The 17,304-nt window shown below is 40.7% G+C and overlaps 1 protein-coding gene across 1 annotated transcript in view; it reads right to left on the bottom strand.

The window, feature by feature from the left end:
• Positions 1-11,656, bottom strand: part of kcng2 (potassium voltage-gated channel, subfamily G, member 2) — a 44,707-nt gene extending 33,051 nt beyond the window's left edge. The window contains exon 1 of the mRNA XM_004563698.3: positions 11,194-11,656. The gene's annotated coding sequence lies outside the window, so the exon portion shown is untranslated. The remainder of the gene's footprint in view (positions 1-11,193) is intronic.
• Between the last annotated feature and the right edge of the window lie 5,648 nt (positions 11,657-17,304).

The raw sequence follows: 17,304 nt of genomic DNA, 5'->3' as shown, positions 1-17,304 counted from the left end.
CCTACAACACATGACATTAAAATACTGTTCAATATTTTATCTTCATCAAAGTGTTTTTTTTTTTACTGTTTTACCTCAAATTAATGAATTGATTTCCATGTGAGTGAAATAAGTCTTTGATCCTTAAGCAAAATATTTCTTAGAATTTGTTGGAGAAACCCTCGATGGAAGCGTTTCTCGTAGTTGATCGCCAGGTTTGCACATATCAGTTTCAGCTCCCTCCACAGATTTCCTGTAGGACTGAGATCGGGAGACTGGCTCCATGACTTTAATGTGCTTATTTTTTAGCCATTTTGTTGGCTTGAGGGTATGTTTTGGGTCACTGTCACGCTAGAAGGCCCATGTAAGGCCCATCTTCAGTGTTCTGGCTGAGGGAAAGAGGTTCTCCTCCAAGACTTTACAGGGCATGGCTCCATCCACTGGTACCTCCATGAATGAATGAATGTTACCATGTAGCCTCAGCAGAAAAACAGCTGCAAAGCTGTGCTTGACAGCGGGGATAGTAGTCTTTGGCTCATACTTACCATTTGTCTTCCTCTAAACATGGCAGGTCAAATTGATGCCAGTTTATTTGATTTCGGTTTCATTCGACCACATTGCATGGTTCCAGACCGAGGGCAATTGATGCTCATTTTATATTTCTTCTATTTCAGATTAATCACATCAACCTTTGTCACCTTCTCACTAAGCCTCTTGCTGATGTTCTTGTAGCCCATTACAGTCGTGTGAAGTTCTACAGTCTTGTCCCTGGCATTCTTTGACAGCTCTTTGTTCTTGCCCATGGTGCTGGAGAGGTTGGAATGGAAGGAATTGATTCTGTGGACACGTTTGATTTATCCACATAATGAAATTCGATCAGGCGTATCTGTAATTATGATATGCTGATTGTTTGTAATCTGCATGACTCATGGCCGCATAGCCGATCTTTGGGAGCCAGAATTCAGGCTGGGTTATAGGGGATCAAATGCTTATTTCACTCAAGGATATGCAGGACTTTTGATTGGTATTTTGTCTCTCCATTCATTCTAGGCAGCACAGTGGCACAGTGCCTCACAGGAAGAAGGTCCTGAGTTCAATTACACCCAACAGGCCAAGGTCTTTCTGTCTGGAGTTTGCATGTTCTCCCCGTGTTTGTGTGTTCACTCCAGGTACTCCAGCTTCCTCCCACAGCCTAAAGACATGCAGTTAATGGGGATAGGTTAATTGGAAACACTGAATTGCCCATAGGTGTGAGTGTGATTGGTTGTCTTTGTCCATGTGTTAGCCCTGTGACAGATTCGCAACCTGTCCAGGGTGTACCCTGCCTCTCCCCATAAGACAGCTGGGATAGGCGACCCTGAAAAGGATAAGCAGTAGCGGATGGATGGCAATTTCTTTTTCTCCAACTGTAATCACTAAAGATGAAAACAGTCATTGTAAGTATTATACGTTTGCCGAGGGTCTCTACTATCCTAAAAGATTAACTTAAGAAAGGTCCCAGAGACAAGTCATATAGGAATGGTTACTTCAGGCAGGACTCCTGTAGTCAAAAGAAATATCTCATTTCCATTGTCACACATGGTGGCAAGGCTCCATTCTAACAGTTCTGTGTCCTTTCATGGAAAGCCATGCATGGTGGGAGTGTCATCAAGACCCAGAACAGAGATCAGTGACATCAGAAACAGCAAAGGATGAGCAGGGGGGAAGGTGGGTAGCAAAGGGGATTGCAGATCCTTGGTAAATCCTAATGTGAGTATTGTACAGAAAGGTATCAGCTGAGTTGGCACTGAGCTAAGCTGATTTCCTTCAGATGCATTTAATGCCAGTTCCAGAGCCATGTTTAACATAACAGAGATACCACATATTGATAACAATTAGTTTTTCTACTGTCCAAGCACATTTGATGAGGAAGCATTACCTTTTTTCTTATAAATGGCAAATGAACTGTGTGTTTTTCTACACTACTGGAGCACTCGAAGCATTTATAAGCATGCCTCATTCACCTACTCAGACCTATTCAAACAAACACTTTTTTCTATGCCTAAGTGCTTTCTATGTAACATTCACACTGGGATGAATTCTTGATAGGACTACTTGGGGTTCAGTATCTCTCCAAAGATCATCTTCTGAAAATAACAGCAAAATTGTTTGTTTGTTTGTAAAAACAATCTACCTACAAATCAGTGCTGTTGAAGCAAGAAGTCTTGCTTTTGCACATTTCTGATTGAGTTTTGCAGTGATGCCTGAATGCCTGCTGTTGTTGCTGAATCAGACTTGTGTCATCACTCGCTGATCACACAGACAAACGTGTTGCTTCTTCGTTGCTTCTTTGCACATCTTTTCTCATCTTCAGAAACTCTTTGACTCTAATTACATATTTGTTGTGTTCAGTTCATAACCCTTTGCTTTACGTAACATGGGTATTTGCACACATAAACCAGATATGTATAGCAAAGGCCTGTGATCCTGTTTGCTGAGAATGACTGGACTGGACCCAAGGCAGTGGAGCTGATGTAGAGAGACTCGGAATATCGTCACAACAAATTAAGAGTTGGACCCCTCCAGCTATCCTCAGTTTCCTCTTCTATTTGTGGGGCCAATCAGTCTGAAACAGGTCGTTTTCTCCCGGGGTGGGGTTCAGAGAGCGTCACCTCTACAGCAACTCAAAAAAGTGGTTCTGACAGGAGCAGTTTATTGAGCATGACACTGCACCCCAGGGTGGCTAAAAAAGTACAGAGAGAATAAATTCAAGCTATATAGGAAGATGGCAAACCACGAACGAATAACATGTCAAATAAGGATTTATTTAGTCGTGAAAATCCGACATTTCTAGCCAAGTAAATGAAACATTAAAGCATTTGCAGCAAGAGTTTGGCCACCAGACTGCATTTGCTGATGTGTAGTCTTCATTAACGATGTTTTTTGATGTTCACTGTTTTGCTGAATCTGATGAGGCCCCTCCCCGATTATCTAAAAATTCTAAATATAATATTTTGCTCATAAGTTTACATACACTGCCAGAATTCATGATTTCTTAACCATTTTTCAGAGCATATAAATCATAACAACGAAAAAAACTTTAATTTCACTCATGGTTAGTTGTTGGCTGAAGCCATTTATTGTCAAATAACTGTGTTTACTCTTTTTAAATCATAATCACTACACAAACTACCCAAATGACTCTGATCAAAAGCTTACATACCTCAGTTCTTAATACTGTGTTTTGCCCCCTTTAACATCAATCACATCTTTAAGTCTTTTCTGGTAGTTGTGAATGCCGCTTTTTTATCTTCTCAGATGGTAAAGCTTCCCATTCTTCCTGGTAAAAAGCTTCCAGTTCCTATAAATTCTTGGGCTGTCTTGCATGAACTCAGATTGGTTCAGTGATAATGAGATGGCCACTCCAGAGCATTCGCTTCATTTTGCTGTAGCCAATCAGAGGTCGACTTGGCCTTCTGTTTTGGATCATTCACATGTTGCAATGCACAGCTTCCGAGCTGATGAGTGCAAATTTTTCTCCAGTATTTTTTTTTTTTTGATAACTTACTGCACTCATATCGCCATCACTTCTGACCAAATTCCCTGTGCCTATGTAGCTCACACATCCCTGAAACATTAGTGATCCACCAACAAGTTTCACAGTAGGAGTGGTGTACCTTTCATTACAGGCCTTGTTAAATCCTCTCCAAATGTAGTGTTTATGGTTTTGGCCAAAAAGTTCCATTTTCGTCTCATCACTCCAAATGACTTTGTTCCAGAAGGTTTGATGCTCGTCTCTGTGCTGTTTGGCATTTTGTAAGTGGAACACTTACAAAATGTTGTTTATTGTGTTTATTGTGCATCAAGGGCAGGGATAGCTCAGTAGGTAGAGTGGTGGCCCCATGATTGGAAGGTCGGGGGTTCGATTCCCCTGAACAGCTACCCTGAGGTACCCCTGAGCAAGGTACCGTCCCTACACACTGCTCCAATGGCTGCCCACTGCTTCACTGAGTGAATGGGTTAAATGCAGAGAGGGATTTTCCCCACGGGGACCAATAAAGTACACTTTCTTTCTTCTTGAAACAGCCACACCACATTTTTTTCAGAGAGTCCTGTATTTCACCTGAAGTTATTTCTGGGTTTTTCTTTGTATCCTGAACAGTTTTTCTGACAGTTGTGGCTGAAATTTTAGTTGGTCCACCTGACCATGCATTGGTTTCAACAGAACCACTAATTTTCTACTTTGCAATTAAAGTTTGAACACTGCTGATTGTTTTGACATTTTCTTATACCCCTTTCCTGTTCTATAGAGTTCAGCTACCTTTTCCCGCAGATTCTTTGACAATTCTTTTGCTTTACCCACGACTTTGAATCCAAAAAACATCAGTACAGCAGCACTGGAGTCTGTCAGGAGTCCAGAAAGTCACTGACCTTTTATACACACCCACCAATTACAAGCAAACAGATCACAGGTGAAGATGTTTATCTTTAATAGCCATTCTTACCTTTTTGTTTCAAGTCGTGTGCATGTTATTAGACCAAATCACCAGGCTGTGTAACCATTGATCAGGGTCATTTGGGTAGTTTGTGTAGTGATTACTATTTAAAACGAGTAAACACAGTTGTTTGACAATAAATGGCTTGAGCCAACCACTAACCATGAGTGACATTAAAGTTTTTGTGTTATGATTCATATTCTCTGAAAAATGGTTGAGACATCATAAATTCTGCCAGGGTATGTAAACTTATGAGCACAACTGCATGAGCAGTGATCATAATTATCATAATAACCCCCTCCCAAATAAAGTTAAGCTTCTCTGCCTATTATATCAGTCCTGCATACATATTAGTTTTTGTCTATCTGCCGAAATACAGTATTGGTATTAAAATAAACCAACATCTTAATATTTTAAATGGTAGTGGCATATTATCTTAGTAAGGACTCAGAAATATCTAAATATATCAAATATTTAAATTTAGTGTTTCTGAGGGAAAAAAATAATGGCCAATTTCACCAAATATCAGTACTGGTATCAGTCTTAAAAATCCTCTGTCCATTAAGCTCTAGTTTTACTGCAATCAGAACAGACTCGAATTTCTCAAATAAACACTGGACACTCGTGTAATGTAAAGTCTGTCTCATAGACCACAGAAAACTCAAAAGGTTCACATCAGTTTCCTTTTGCAGCTGTTTAATAACGGCAGGGTTAAAGAGCTGCAGGTAAAGCAGCTGCCTGTGAGCAAAGACTGATTTTTCAGTTTTTAGCTCAACATACTCAAGACAGCCACAAACTTGGGGTCAAGATCACATGTTTTAAGATCGCTCACCGCCCACATCTCCAAGCAGAGCTTTGTTGACAGTTTCAATTATATTTCATCGCTGAGAAGAAGGGCAGAGCGTCTTCTCGTATCATGTACACAAAAACATTTTTGTTCAAACATCCTGTCTGATGGTATTCATGATATCTCTGAAAGAGACTGCAGAGCCCTCACATCTTGAAGTGAGGTTAAATAGGTTTAGCTTTAGGGTAAGAAGGCAGCTGATAGTAGAGAAAAGTGTGTGGGTTGTTCTTGTGATCAGCTATGAATGTAGAAAAGCAAGCTTGCCGAGCATTGCGGGGTACTCTGCTACGCTTAGTTGTTCTTTTAGAACGACCCTGTACACATCCAGCTTAGTTTTTCAGTCTCTTTATCCCCTTAAAAATGAAAAGCTGTAACTAGTCCTTCCAATAAAACTCAACAAGAGTTAGTTCAGTCCCAATTCTAATTAGACACAAAAAGACACAAATAAAACCTGTTTCTTTTTAAGGTGTAGGATCTTCAAAACTCAAAACATCTGTTTAAAGTCTTGTAGCTTTAGATGTTTGAGAAAAAACTAGATGAGGAAGTTATTCATTCCTTTATTGGAAAAAGAACATTAATATCGATTAAAACGTATCTAGTGTAGTGAGTCCTGTATATATATATATATATTTTTTTTTTTTAAATTAATTAATGTATTTATTTATTTATTAATTTATTTATTTATTTTTTCCTTGTATGCTGTGACTTTTTGTTCGTACACTCATGTGGACACTGATGGCCCTCCTGGCATTTCCCCAAGCCAGAGCAGAGGTTCATATCTAAAACAAAATATCTCACCTACTTTTACACAGAAGGACCTTATAGCTATCTTTATTTAATTTAGGGGTTTTTATTATAAGCCTCACTTTGTTTTTTGGCACCATCATTCTTATGGCAGTGCTCACAATACCACACTAAACATAACGGCCGCTGCATTATCGATGTACACCGTCATCGTAGAAACATCCCAGATGGACATAACAAACCATGCAGTAAATATATATTCGCTGCATGTTGATATTAACGTACTTGGCCATTTAAAATGGATGTAGCATAATATGGATGTTAAACTTTGAACAGAGCATTTGGCCGCTGTCATCTCAGCTTTTTGAAAACAGATGTATGGACTCTGCATACTCAATCGTGCACTGGCGAAAAGTTTGCTCCAGACTTAAGTGAATCCTTTTTTTTAAATCATCCTTTCAACACTAATAGGGCTAGCATTTCTAAAATGCATATCATCTTGTATTCAGTAAGACTAGAAACCATTGATTTAGGACAGCAAACTCATCAGGATAGTGCTGATTTAGGGAATGGATCAAGAAAGCCAAGCTGCCTTTTACTCTCTGTGGATCCAGAGGAGCTGGCCCCTGTTGACCATTAGAGAAAACACAGGCTCCATTTTCTTTTATCTTTTATACATTATCTATGGATCTAAGTGGTTTTAAATTTATCAGATGTGCTCCCTATAATCCACCACACAGAACACCCTAAACATGTATACGGGGCAGGAGGTAGTGAAATGAATGATTTTGGACACTTAGTCTAATTTTTAACTTTAGCCAACTCGTTCTCATCCCAGGTCGTCACATACCGCCGGTATGTTGCACATTCGGAGGCATGAGAGCCATTTGGACTGAATCTATACATGTTAATGTGTTTTATGCGCTGATCATAAATCACTTTGGAAAACACCATCTGATAGGGTCAAGGTTAGGGTTAGGGCTGGAATAGATGGCTGTAGCATGTGTTACCACCGCGAGCGTTACTGTGAGGCGCGTCGGGACGTGATAAATTGTCGGTATGTTATGGGATGGGATGAGGATGCTCTGGCTTTAGCACATTGATCCAGTAGTTCTCAATTCCAGAGCAATTCTAATTTAATAAAACAGGACATCCAACATCCCCAATAGGTTGAGGTATCACAGCTCAAGTTACAGTTACAGCCTTTTATTTTTAATAAAAAAAGGCTTTTGTCACACCAGGTGACCTTCAACCCCAAATATTGGATCTGTGCAATCAAAAGTAAAAGAGTCACCTTTCTCTCTGTCCCTCTTCAGAAATAATAAGTGAAGAAGACAGAGAACTCTTGAAATGTGAATTGCTCTTTTACCTCCAACTGCTCATGAAAATACAATTTACATGAGTCTTTGCATAAATATGCCATCCTCGCATCACTGATGCATTTGCCTTCCCACATCCACTCAGCCTCCGTCTTTGTTAAAGGCCTGAAGCAGACGTCTGTTTTGACTGACACCGAACCTTCACCTGACCGGCTGCTAAATCACTGATGGTTACCCTCTGGATGACTTTTTGGCCGCTGAAAGCCCTGCTCGAAATTATGAGCACCGTTGAGTTTCTTGCCAGCAGTATAGGTGCAGCAATCATCTCTGAGAAAATTATTTCATAATCTAGAATGACGCAAACTGCAATAATCACAGAAAGAGTGCTTCTCACGGCATAATCACATATGTACCACTCAGGGGAAGCAGCACAGAGTACCTATTAGATTATGACTCATGGAAGCTGATGGTTTTGTCCAGCCAGGTTTTGTCTCACTTAACAGATCCTTTGTTATGGATTCAATACCTAATGTTCATAATTGAAACTGGCAAACCAGTATGGGATGCTTTCCACACTGTGAATTATAAATGGGCTAAATGGGTTGGCTTTCCGTAACCCAAAGCCTATTATTTATGTACACTGCTTTGAAAGCTTAAAAAATGCACTTGCACGACTGTTCATTTTGAACCGGAATATTTTGGAGATCCAGCTTTGCAGATCAGACCGGGAAAGAGATGCAAAGGCAGAAATGAGCCTTGCAGCACTGACCCACCTACACTGCACTCACTGTAAGTTTGATCAAAGTACATTTTGTAGCTAAAAGAAAAACACTAAGGCTGCAGCAACTGATGATTGTGATTCAACTGAATCTATAATACTCTTCTTTATACTGTTACAGTGGCACAGGATCATATTAAACATGGGAAAAGCGTCAAATAATGAGGTATATGTATGCAAAAGAAACCCCTGTGAGCCAGAAGCTCAGGCTGCTGACAATTCTAGACGCTCCATTTCAGCTCCTTGGATTTATGTAGAACTCTCTGTTGCCAGATCCAGCCAATCAGAAGAAAGCTGGTTTAAAGTGAGAGGGAAGGAAACTAAAATGATTTTTTCTGGCAATGGAAGAACCCAAAGGGTAGCATCAAAGCCCAGTATGGCTTAAAAAGGGTTACATTTAAACTGAGAATAGTGCAAAGGTACTCTTTGAGCTCTACTACTAGAGCTCAAAGATGAATGTACGGAGCTGTCCAACTTCAACAACAATTAATCAATTATTTGGCAGTGTTTGTGTGGCTGTTGTTCTACCTGTAAACACGATAGGTTAAAAGGTTTTGAATACCAATAAAACTTTGTGGGGTCATGTTCACAGTCCATAAAAAGTTGCCTTACATCAAGGTCTTCAAGGTCAACATGATTCATGATTTATTTGTTGAAAACTGACAAAAAGTTTTATATTGTTAGCCTTACAAGTGTGGTGCGATTGTCAACATACAGTAAACATGTCATGTCAACTTTGACCTCGGGTCAGAGGTCAAGTTTTCTGAAAATCTCGTGAATGTGATCACTTGAGAATTTTGAAATTCATATTATAGGTGGAGACTGGGAGACTGAGGGGTATCTCTGGCCGCCAGTATTTTTTCAGCTCATTGCATCATCATTCCTGTGATGTTCCTGAGGGGGCTTCTATAAGTGTCCTTGAGGTGCTTAGTGGCAGTACTACAGGGTGCATTCTTTCATTTAGAGATGCTTTCATGCACATTAAATCATTACCTTGTAATTATTTTGGATCTTTTGATTGCCATGACTTGGAAAAACAATTTTCAGAAGCCAGAAATTGCGTATGTGCAGGCACAGAGTTTAGATTAGGGACACTTACACCTCAGCAGCTTAAGAGGGGAAAAAAACACAGTTGTGTCCATTGACTGCACTCAATTATTTTGACTCACAAGCACACAATGTGGTCAGCCTAGCTGCTTGCTACAGCCAGCAGCCTTCCATTCTTCTGCTCAAATTATTAGTAATTGATGAACCACCTGCACAGCCAAATTTTAGGGAGCTCTTTTATTTATTTATTTTTAATCTTTTTCATGTAAAAAATGACAAACGCTCACACACTGGGGCAACTGAACACCAAACAAGTGGTGGTCAAGATTTCAGGCTGCAGGGCCAACAGCTGAAACAAACTGTGATGCAGTAAATTCTCCTTTTCATGCAACATTTTGATTGTGTTGTCTTTTGTGCATCTGTAGAGTGTTAGCCACACTGTATCAGTGCTGAGGTTTTGGATCTAACTTTTAGCTTTATTCTGTGTATTCTCTGTCAGGAGGCATCTAATAGCAACACAGCAGACTTAAAAGTGTCTTTTTTGAGCAGCGTGTTTTGCTCTGTGCTTTTTACTTATGCGTTATTTATAATGGAATCAATCATGGGCCTGTTTTTCTCTTTTAAAAAAAGTTGCTCCAGTTGCTTTCATACAAGTCCGTCCAAATCCTCTCAAATTTTACATCATTACTACTTTTTATAGAAGTTTAATAAGTACGTGACCGTTTCAATTTGAAAATGAAACCTTCCCTTTGAGCCCAACACTCCGTGTCAATCAGCTAATTCAAAGGACTGGATTTCTCAAAGCATGAGATAGGGAGGGGAAGATAATGGGTTGAATAAATTGCTGCAATGGAAAGTATCTATTTGATGGTGGGGCCAGTTAGGATGGAGATGGAGTTTAGGGAACAAACATCGGGGGGGGGGGGAAGAAGAAGCTGCCTAGTTCCACATAATGAATATTCCCATTATGTTCCTTAACAAAGAACACAAGCAGAGCAGCAGCTTTCTACCTTCCATCTATCATGTCCCAAGAATCTGCAGGCTTCTCTGCTCCTTCTGTTAGCTCAACCTTCAGCTGGAGGAGGAGGAGGAGGAAGGCTAATGAGGGAAATAAGTTGGTGGAACTGTTTGCTTTCAGGGTGAACTTGATAAACCAACATATTTTTAATAGGCAAGACAATAGCCATGTTCCCCACCGCACAGGAAGGGTGGGGCGTGCTTTAACACACAGATTTACATTTCAGGGGAAAGAAACATTTGCATCCCTTTATAGCAGGTTAATGATCCCAGCAGGAGGAGGTGCTGGCATGTTTATACAGGCAATCCACACAGGAAAAACAAGAAAAAAAAGAATGGGGGTGCTTCTTTTTTTGAAGCTTCTCTTCTAGTCACGGTGCAACTCCATTGCTCAAATATTGACAGAAAAATCAAATAGTCTTCCTCTTGAGATGACAGGTCAAGGTTTGGTGCTCGTTAACTCTGCTCTAGAGCACATTTAAAGCAGGAGGCTGCTGGGAAGAGGCTCCTTAAAGGCAAGGTGACTATTTAATATGCATGAAAACATATTTAAATTAAAGAAAGCAGGCCGTAGTACTCCTCGTGCTGCCTAAAGGAATTACCTAATAATAGCATAACAGGAAGAGATGCAACTAAGCACCTTAACGACACTTCTGGAAGTCCCTTCAGGAACATTACAGAAATTATAATCTAATGGAGAAAAAAAATTGGAGGATATTATGAATGTATTCGTTGGACCTAGTATCCTCTGTAGCCACTTTACTGCTCGCTATAGAATAATTAATGGGATAGTCCAGTGAAATGGAGGAAGTTTGTCATATTTGTGAGTTTAAAAGAGGAAAAGCCGGCAGTGCCTCTCTTATTCTTCAGTCAATATTTGAGCGCTTGCATGTCTAAGACTGACTATGCTGTCTCTACCGAGGCAACAAATAAAAACAAAACAAAAAAACAACCTGTAATGTGATGTTTTGCAGTTGTCAGACTTACCCGGTGTGTCGCTGGGCTTGCGTCCATCTGTTTCAGCCCGCTCGCACGTACGCGCCCCTCCGCGTGCAGCATGCCTGTAAGTTTCCCACGCAGATGGTCTGGGACATTGTAGTGAGAACGAAGCACCGAGCTTCACACACAGCCCGCACCGGCGTTTCAAGGCTTCTCAAAGTCACCGGTTTGAACGATCGAAAACGATCTGCGTTAAAATTCAATCATGTGGTCCAGCGGAGACGCCAGGGGACGCAGAAATGCTCCACACCCGCGAAGACTCTGTCCGGGCTGTCCCCGTCTCTTCATCATCAGAGGCGACGTGGCAGATGTTGCGGAGAAGCGTGTGCGTGTGTGTGTTTGTGTGCGTGTGGCTCAGAACAGGTGAAGAGCTGTGTGCAGCTCTCCGACGGCCACGCCGCTGCGCTCCGTCTGCTCAGGTGCGTCCGGATCTGCGCGCTCCGCGGTGCGCTCTGACTAACTGCGCGTCTGGGAGAGCAGGACCGCTTCTCACAGCGTCAGGGGGGAGTGTTTGGTATCTTTTCCCCTTCCCCTTCGCTTGTGATAAGATTAAACTCTCATCATTTCTTTTCTTTCCATGGGAATGTTTTAGTTTACATTTGAAATAAGAATTCAATTTTCTTTGGTTTGTTTTTAGGATCCCAGCACATCTAATGCCTTAATTTAGAATCTTTTCTTTAACATTTAGGTATTGATCAAAATGTATTTATTTATTTATGTATTTTAGGACCTCTGATTCTCATTTTTGTTGTCTGATATGAATTAAAAAAGCTTCCCAATGCAGCGGAAAACTGAAAGAAGTAGCCAATAAAGTGAATAAAGTTCAACGTCTTTGCGCTTTGGCCCTTCGAGAGGCAGACGCACCCAGCTGATTCAGTGGGTGTGGCTTTGCGGAGCTGAAAGACAGCCTTTAACAACACCAGTACGTTCTGTCAACAGCTGAGTGCATTGAAAATGAGAGACAGCCGCCAGTAATTGCAGGACTCTGATTGATGCTAGAGCAAACAATGGGGATGGCGGCGGAAGAATCCATTTGCAGGATATCTGCTAACAGCTCGGGGTTAAAGCTGCTGTTGCTCTGACATTTAAAAAAACGACAGGCCTGAGATTTAAATAGGAGCAATTTTCACCTACTCAAAATGTAAGTGCAGGCATTTGTTTTTAGCAGTGGCATGCTGGCTGCACAAACTACCCTTCAACAGGTGGCATTAAATTAGACTACCATATGGAATGGCTGCTCCGTGGCGGTGATAATGAAGTTAATATATAATTATTCTTTTAATTTGCTTTAAAAACTATTTTAAGATAAAGTAGATCATAAAATGTCAGACTGTGTGATCATAGCATTGTTAATGACCCGTATTGCTCTTTTTTGTAATCTAACTAATGAATTTATTGTTGTTTTTAGGTCGATCAGCCCACAGTTTTTAAACGGCGGGTATGCTACTCAAAAACTGTGCACAAAGTTTTTGTTTGTTTTTTTTTTCTTCATTTTTGTAACTTCTTTAACAAACAGATTAAGCAAAGGTGTATTTCTATTGTTGGGGTTAAACCATGGAATGATCCTGATATATGTGCAACTGATATTTTTTAATTTAAAAAGATACATATTTGTCTACAAATCTTTCAAGGTGATGTGATATGTGTTGTTGTTAATGATAAGCACATACAGCAGGCACATATATATGAGTACTGCTTCGGCATCAGCTTGTTCAGTAACTATTTATTATACAGGCAGTGAATTTCTATGAATAGTTTTACACGGTCTGTGTAATATCCAAAATTTAAATCAATATTAGCTGATGTCTGTGTGAGCCCATTGGTTGATGACTCAGGTGATATTTTTCTATACAGCCACTTGGCCATATGTAGTGCCTTAAACTTCAGCTGCTTTAGATTTCCCACAGTTTCTGTGCATCTGCAAGCTGCTTTGCATCCCACCCACACCCCAGCTTCACCTTTCATGCTGTGTCGTATCAGTTTAGATGATTTCCACATTTATTTCACCCATGCTGGAATCTGGCTGCTCTCTCAGACTCTGGCTGAGAGAGCATTTCCATGTATACATTTGGCTGTTCAGGAAGGTCCCTGAACCATCATTGCAGAAGACAATAACAATCTTGTTTTGACTAAAGTGGTGCTGAATCACATGATAATGCATAAAAATAAAACAATAACTGTTTAAAATTTAACTTCGTTATTTGGGATTTGCAACCTACGAAAGCCACTGAACATAATTCAGAACCACTCATAAAATAGTTTTTTCTTATTATATTCTTGTATTTCTTATTATTTTTTAATAAAATGTTATTTGTGCTGTGGTGATGCCAGCAGGGAAACTTAAAATTATTTCTAAAGTCTAACAAACTGATTAAATAAAACGATAAAACATTATTAAAATTGAAATTGAAAGCCTTTATTGTCATTAAATTGGAAACAGCTCTATAAAAGTGCACATGTGCTTATAGCACATTATAAAAACTATACAATAATAATTTAACTATACACTTACTATAAATATAAATACACAGAGACAGACAGGCAGAGAATATTTCAGTGCAGAAAACTTTTGTGAAAGTTTGAGTTGAGTATGGTGATGGCTTTGGGGAATAAGCTATCCCTGAGTCTGTTTGTTCTGGCTCTTACAGATCTATAGTGCCTGCCAGAGGGCAGTAGGTTGAAAAGATGGTAGCCGGGGTGGGCAGTGTCCTTTAAAATGTTTCTGGCCCTACTAAGACAACGGGAGTTGTAGACAGCAGACAAGGAGGGCAGGGGGCAGCTGATGAGTTTTTGTCCTGTGTTTATCACCCTCTGCAGTCTCTTCCTGTCTGCCTCCGTGCAGCTGGCGTGCCACACTGTCGCTGCATAGGTCAGCAGGCTCTCGATGGTGGATCTGTAGAAGGTCACCAGCAGCGGGGTGTGTAGTTGCTCCTTCCTGAGCACCCTTAGGAAGTGTAGCCGCTGCTTTCTTGAGGGCCGTGGTGTTAGCTGCCCAGGAGAGGTCTGCAGAGATGTAGACGCCAAGGAATTTGAAGGACTCCACTCGCTCTACACATTCTCCGTTGATGTGTAGGGGGCAGGGGCAGTTCTGTTAGATCCACACCATTCTCCCAGTCTCAGGACCTCATCTCTGTAAGCCGCCTCATTTCCCCCTGTGATCAGCCCCATCACTGTTGTGTCATCAGCAAATTTGACAATGATGTTCTCTGGGTGGGCTTAGTACACAGCCCTGGGGAGAGCCAGTGCTGAATGTGTGAGGGGAAGAGAGGTGAGGACCCATTATTATTACATATGAAGTTTTGCAACTTTGCAGACTTATTGTGGTCTGTTGCAATCCACATGTAATTACAGCAGACTGATCATACTAACTGGAAAATGAGTTTGTCACCTCTGTTTTAAATAAACCTGAATGCCTCTTGTGTCATTAACTGTGCAAAGTTAAGCCAGTGAGACACCTAATGGTAACTGGAAATGACTCCAAATTGAGTCAGACTAATTGTACAGTAATAATGCTTACGGCAGCAAACAGATGAGAGCAAGCCAGTGAGTTAAACTGGACTTAGACTGGTTCGCTCTCAGTCCTGACAGATTGAGAGATTATCTGAGAAACCACATAATTATTCACGATTCTATGCAAAAAGGAGGTGAAGAAGTTGGTGACAAAGGACTCATTTTTCCCATCATTACCGCTAATTTTGCTTTTATTTGACAAAAGCATGCAGTGGATTCTTAAACTCCCGGAGAGCAGCCATTTGGCTTTTCTACCTTTAAAACCCAGAGAGCAGCCAAATGGCTGGTAGGCTTTTAGCTAAGCTTTAGCTTCAGCCAAGTGGAAGCTAAATTGGCTAGTCATTCATATGTATATTAGGTTGTTACCTGGGAATTCTGGAGGGAGGGGAGTGGGGGTGTGTGATTAAGGGGGTGGGGGAGCTGCTAAAAGCTGTGCACTTCCTTTTGTGTTTCATCTTGATGCATTCTCAATCATCCAGGGAAATAAATCTCCAAAAGTCACCAACTTGGAGTGTTTCAGTTTGCCATCTTAGGGAGAAATCAACACACATGGGTGTAGGTCCTTTGTTGCTGAGATTTATTGATAAAAACAGTACAAAAAACCAACCATTTGTACACATATTTACAAATGGCCTGCTGAGTGGTGCATGGAGCATGTTCATTGGTTCATGGACCTCCCTGAACTAATGGCATTTATTGCAATTGTCATCTTGCGGGGGATTAACAGGGTTCCATCTCTAAATGACTGCTGGTCAGCAAACCAGGGAAACCCACAGATAATTGGAACTATGGCACGAAACCGCTTCCAAGACATCATGCAACACCTACGCTTTGATGACAAGTCCACCCGCAGTGATCGAGCAAAGACTGATAAGTTCGCTGCAATTTCCAGTGTGTGGGGATCATTTGTCACCAACTGCATCACGTGCTACAACCCTGGTCTACATATCACCGTTGATGAACAGCTTTTCCCATCAAAGACTCGGTGCTGTTTCCTGCAGTATATTGCAAGTAAACCTGACAAGTTTGGGATCAACTTTTGGGTGGCTTGCAACCTAAAATCCAAGTACATTTGCAATGTCTTCCCATATCTTGGCAAGGACCCCAATCGTCCCACTGGGGAGAGACTTTCTGAAAATGTAGTAATGAGGCTGATGGAACCATTCCTAGACAAGGGCAGAAATGTTAGCACGGACAATTTTTTCACATCGCTTTCACTTGCGCAAAAACTTCTTAGACGGAAAACCACCATCCTCGGCACAGTCAACAAGATTCGCAGGGAAATTCCTCAATCCACTCAAACCCCCACTCCCCTCCCTCCAGAATTCCCAGGTAACAACCTAATATACATATGAATGACTAGCCAATTCAGCTTCCACTTGGCTGAAGCTAAAGCTTAGCTAAAAGCCTACCAGCCATTTGGCTGCTCTCCGGGTTTTAAAGGTAGAAAGGTAGAAGCCTGGGGATGCTACTGTTAAAAAATGACAAAGACTTGCTTTAAAGATTAGAGTCAAGAAACACCACTCAATTGGCATCGCTAATGAACACGCTGAAAAGAAAGTGTGCTGGTGTTTGTAAATAATCCTTGATCTCTGTTTTGGTTCTTTTGTGTTTCTCGTGCGCTTGCATACACGAGTGTCTTCGTCTTGCCTGGAGTGATTGTTCTTGTTTGTCGTGTTAGTCTTTGTTCTTCTGTTTACTTTCAGCTTCCTTTTGTAGTTTTTAGTCTTTTTATTTCATCCCTTTATTTTTGTTTCCTCTCTCATTATTTCCTAGATTGAATTCACCTCTGCTTTGTCATCCCTCTCCTTCGTGTCTATGTAGTCACCTACTGTCTCCATTAGTCATTGTCAAGCTGTCGTCTGATGTTTCTTCATGTCGTCCATCATCCTCCTATGCTTCTCTTGTTGGTTGACTTGGTTTATTGGATTTCTTTCCCTCTGCTATAACTGTTCATCTCTGTTTGCTCATTAAATAGTTTCATCAGTGATCTTTTTAGTTTACTATGTACTTTGTCAGCAGTTGGATCCACATAACTCTTTGTAACCAGTGCAAAAGAAATATTGAAATTGTGGTATCTTCTGCCTCCGCCTTGAGTTGGGATGGGAGAAAAGACAAAGGAGAGTTGATTTAAAGAGATCCTTTAAATTTGGGGAAATCTAATAGGGCTTTTTAAAAATACATTGTGTTATGCCTGCTTTTCACGGGATGTGAACTCTTCAAGCCCTTTCCCCTCCTTGTGCCTCCAACAAGGACTGTGTTTTTCTGTGTGTGTTTCATGAGCTAACTCTACCCACACAGAGGAATCAGATCCTCTTGGGCTCCTTTAGTCTGGTGACAGACATTTTTAATCTGCTTCCCATCCCTTGCATACATCTGTCTCTCTCAGCAGCCTGACTCCAAACTTTTCCTGTGTTTGAACTTGTTATTCAAGGTGCCTTCAGTTCACATCACTTGATGAGATGAAAATGGAAGGTTTCTGGTTGTTGTTGTTGTTGAAAATCATATTTAATTTAACCATTTTGGGTCACACAGCTATTCTTGGTTTTTATCCTTTACATGAAAAGATTATGTAGTCAAGGAGGGTTA

The sequence above is a fragment of the Maylandia zebra genome, linkage group LG22, assembly GCF_041146795.1.
Source record: "Maylandia zebra isolate NMK-2024a linkage group LG22, Mzebra_GT3a, whole genome shotgun sequence".
Classification (NCBI taxonomy): Eukaryota; Metazoa; Chordata; class Actinopteri; order Cichliformes; family Cichlidae; genus Maylandia; species Maylandia zebra.
This window is presented reverse-complemented; position numbering and strand designations above follow the sequence as displayed.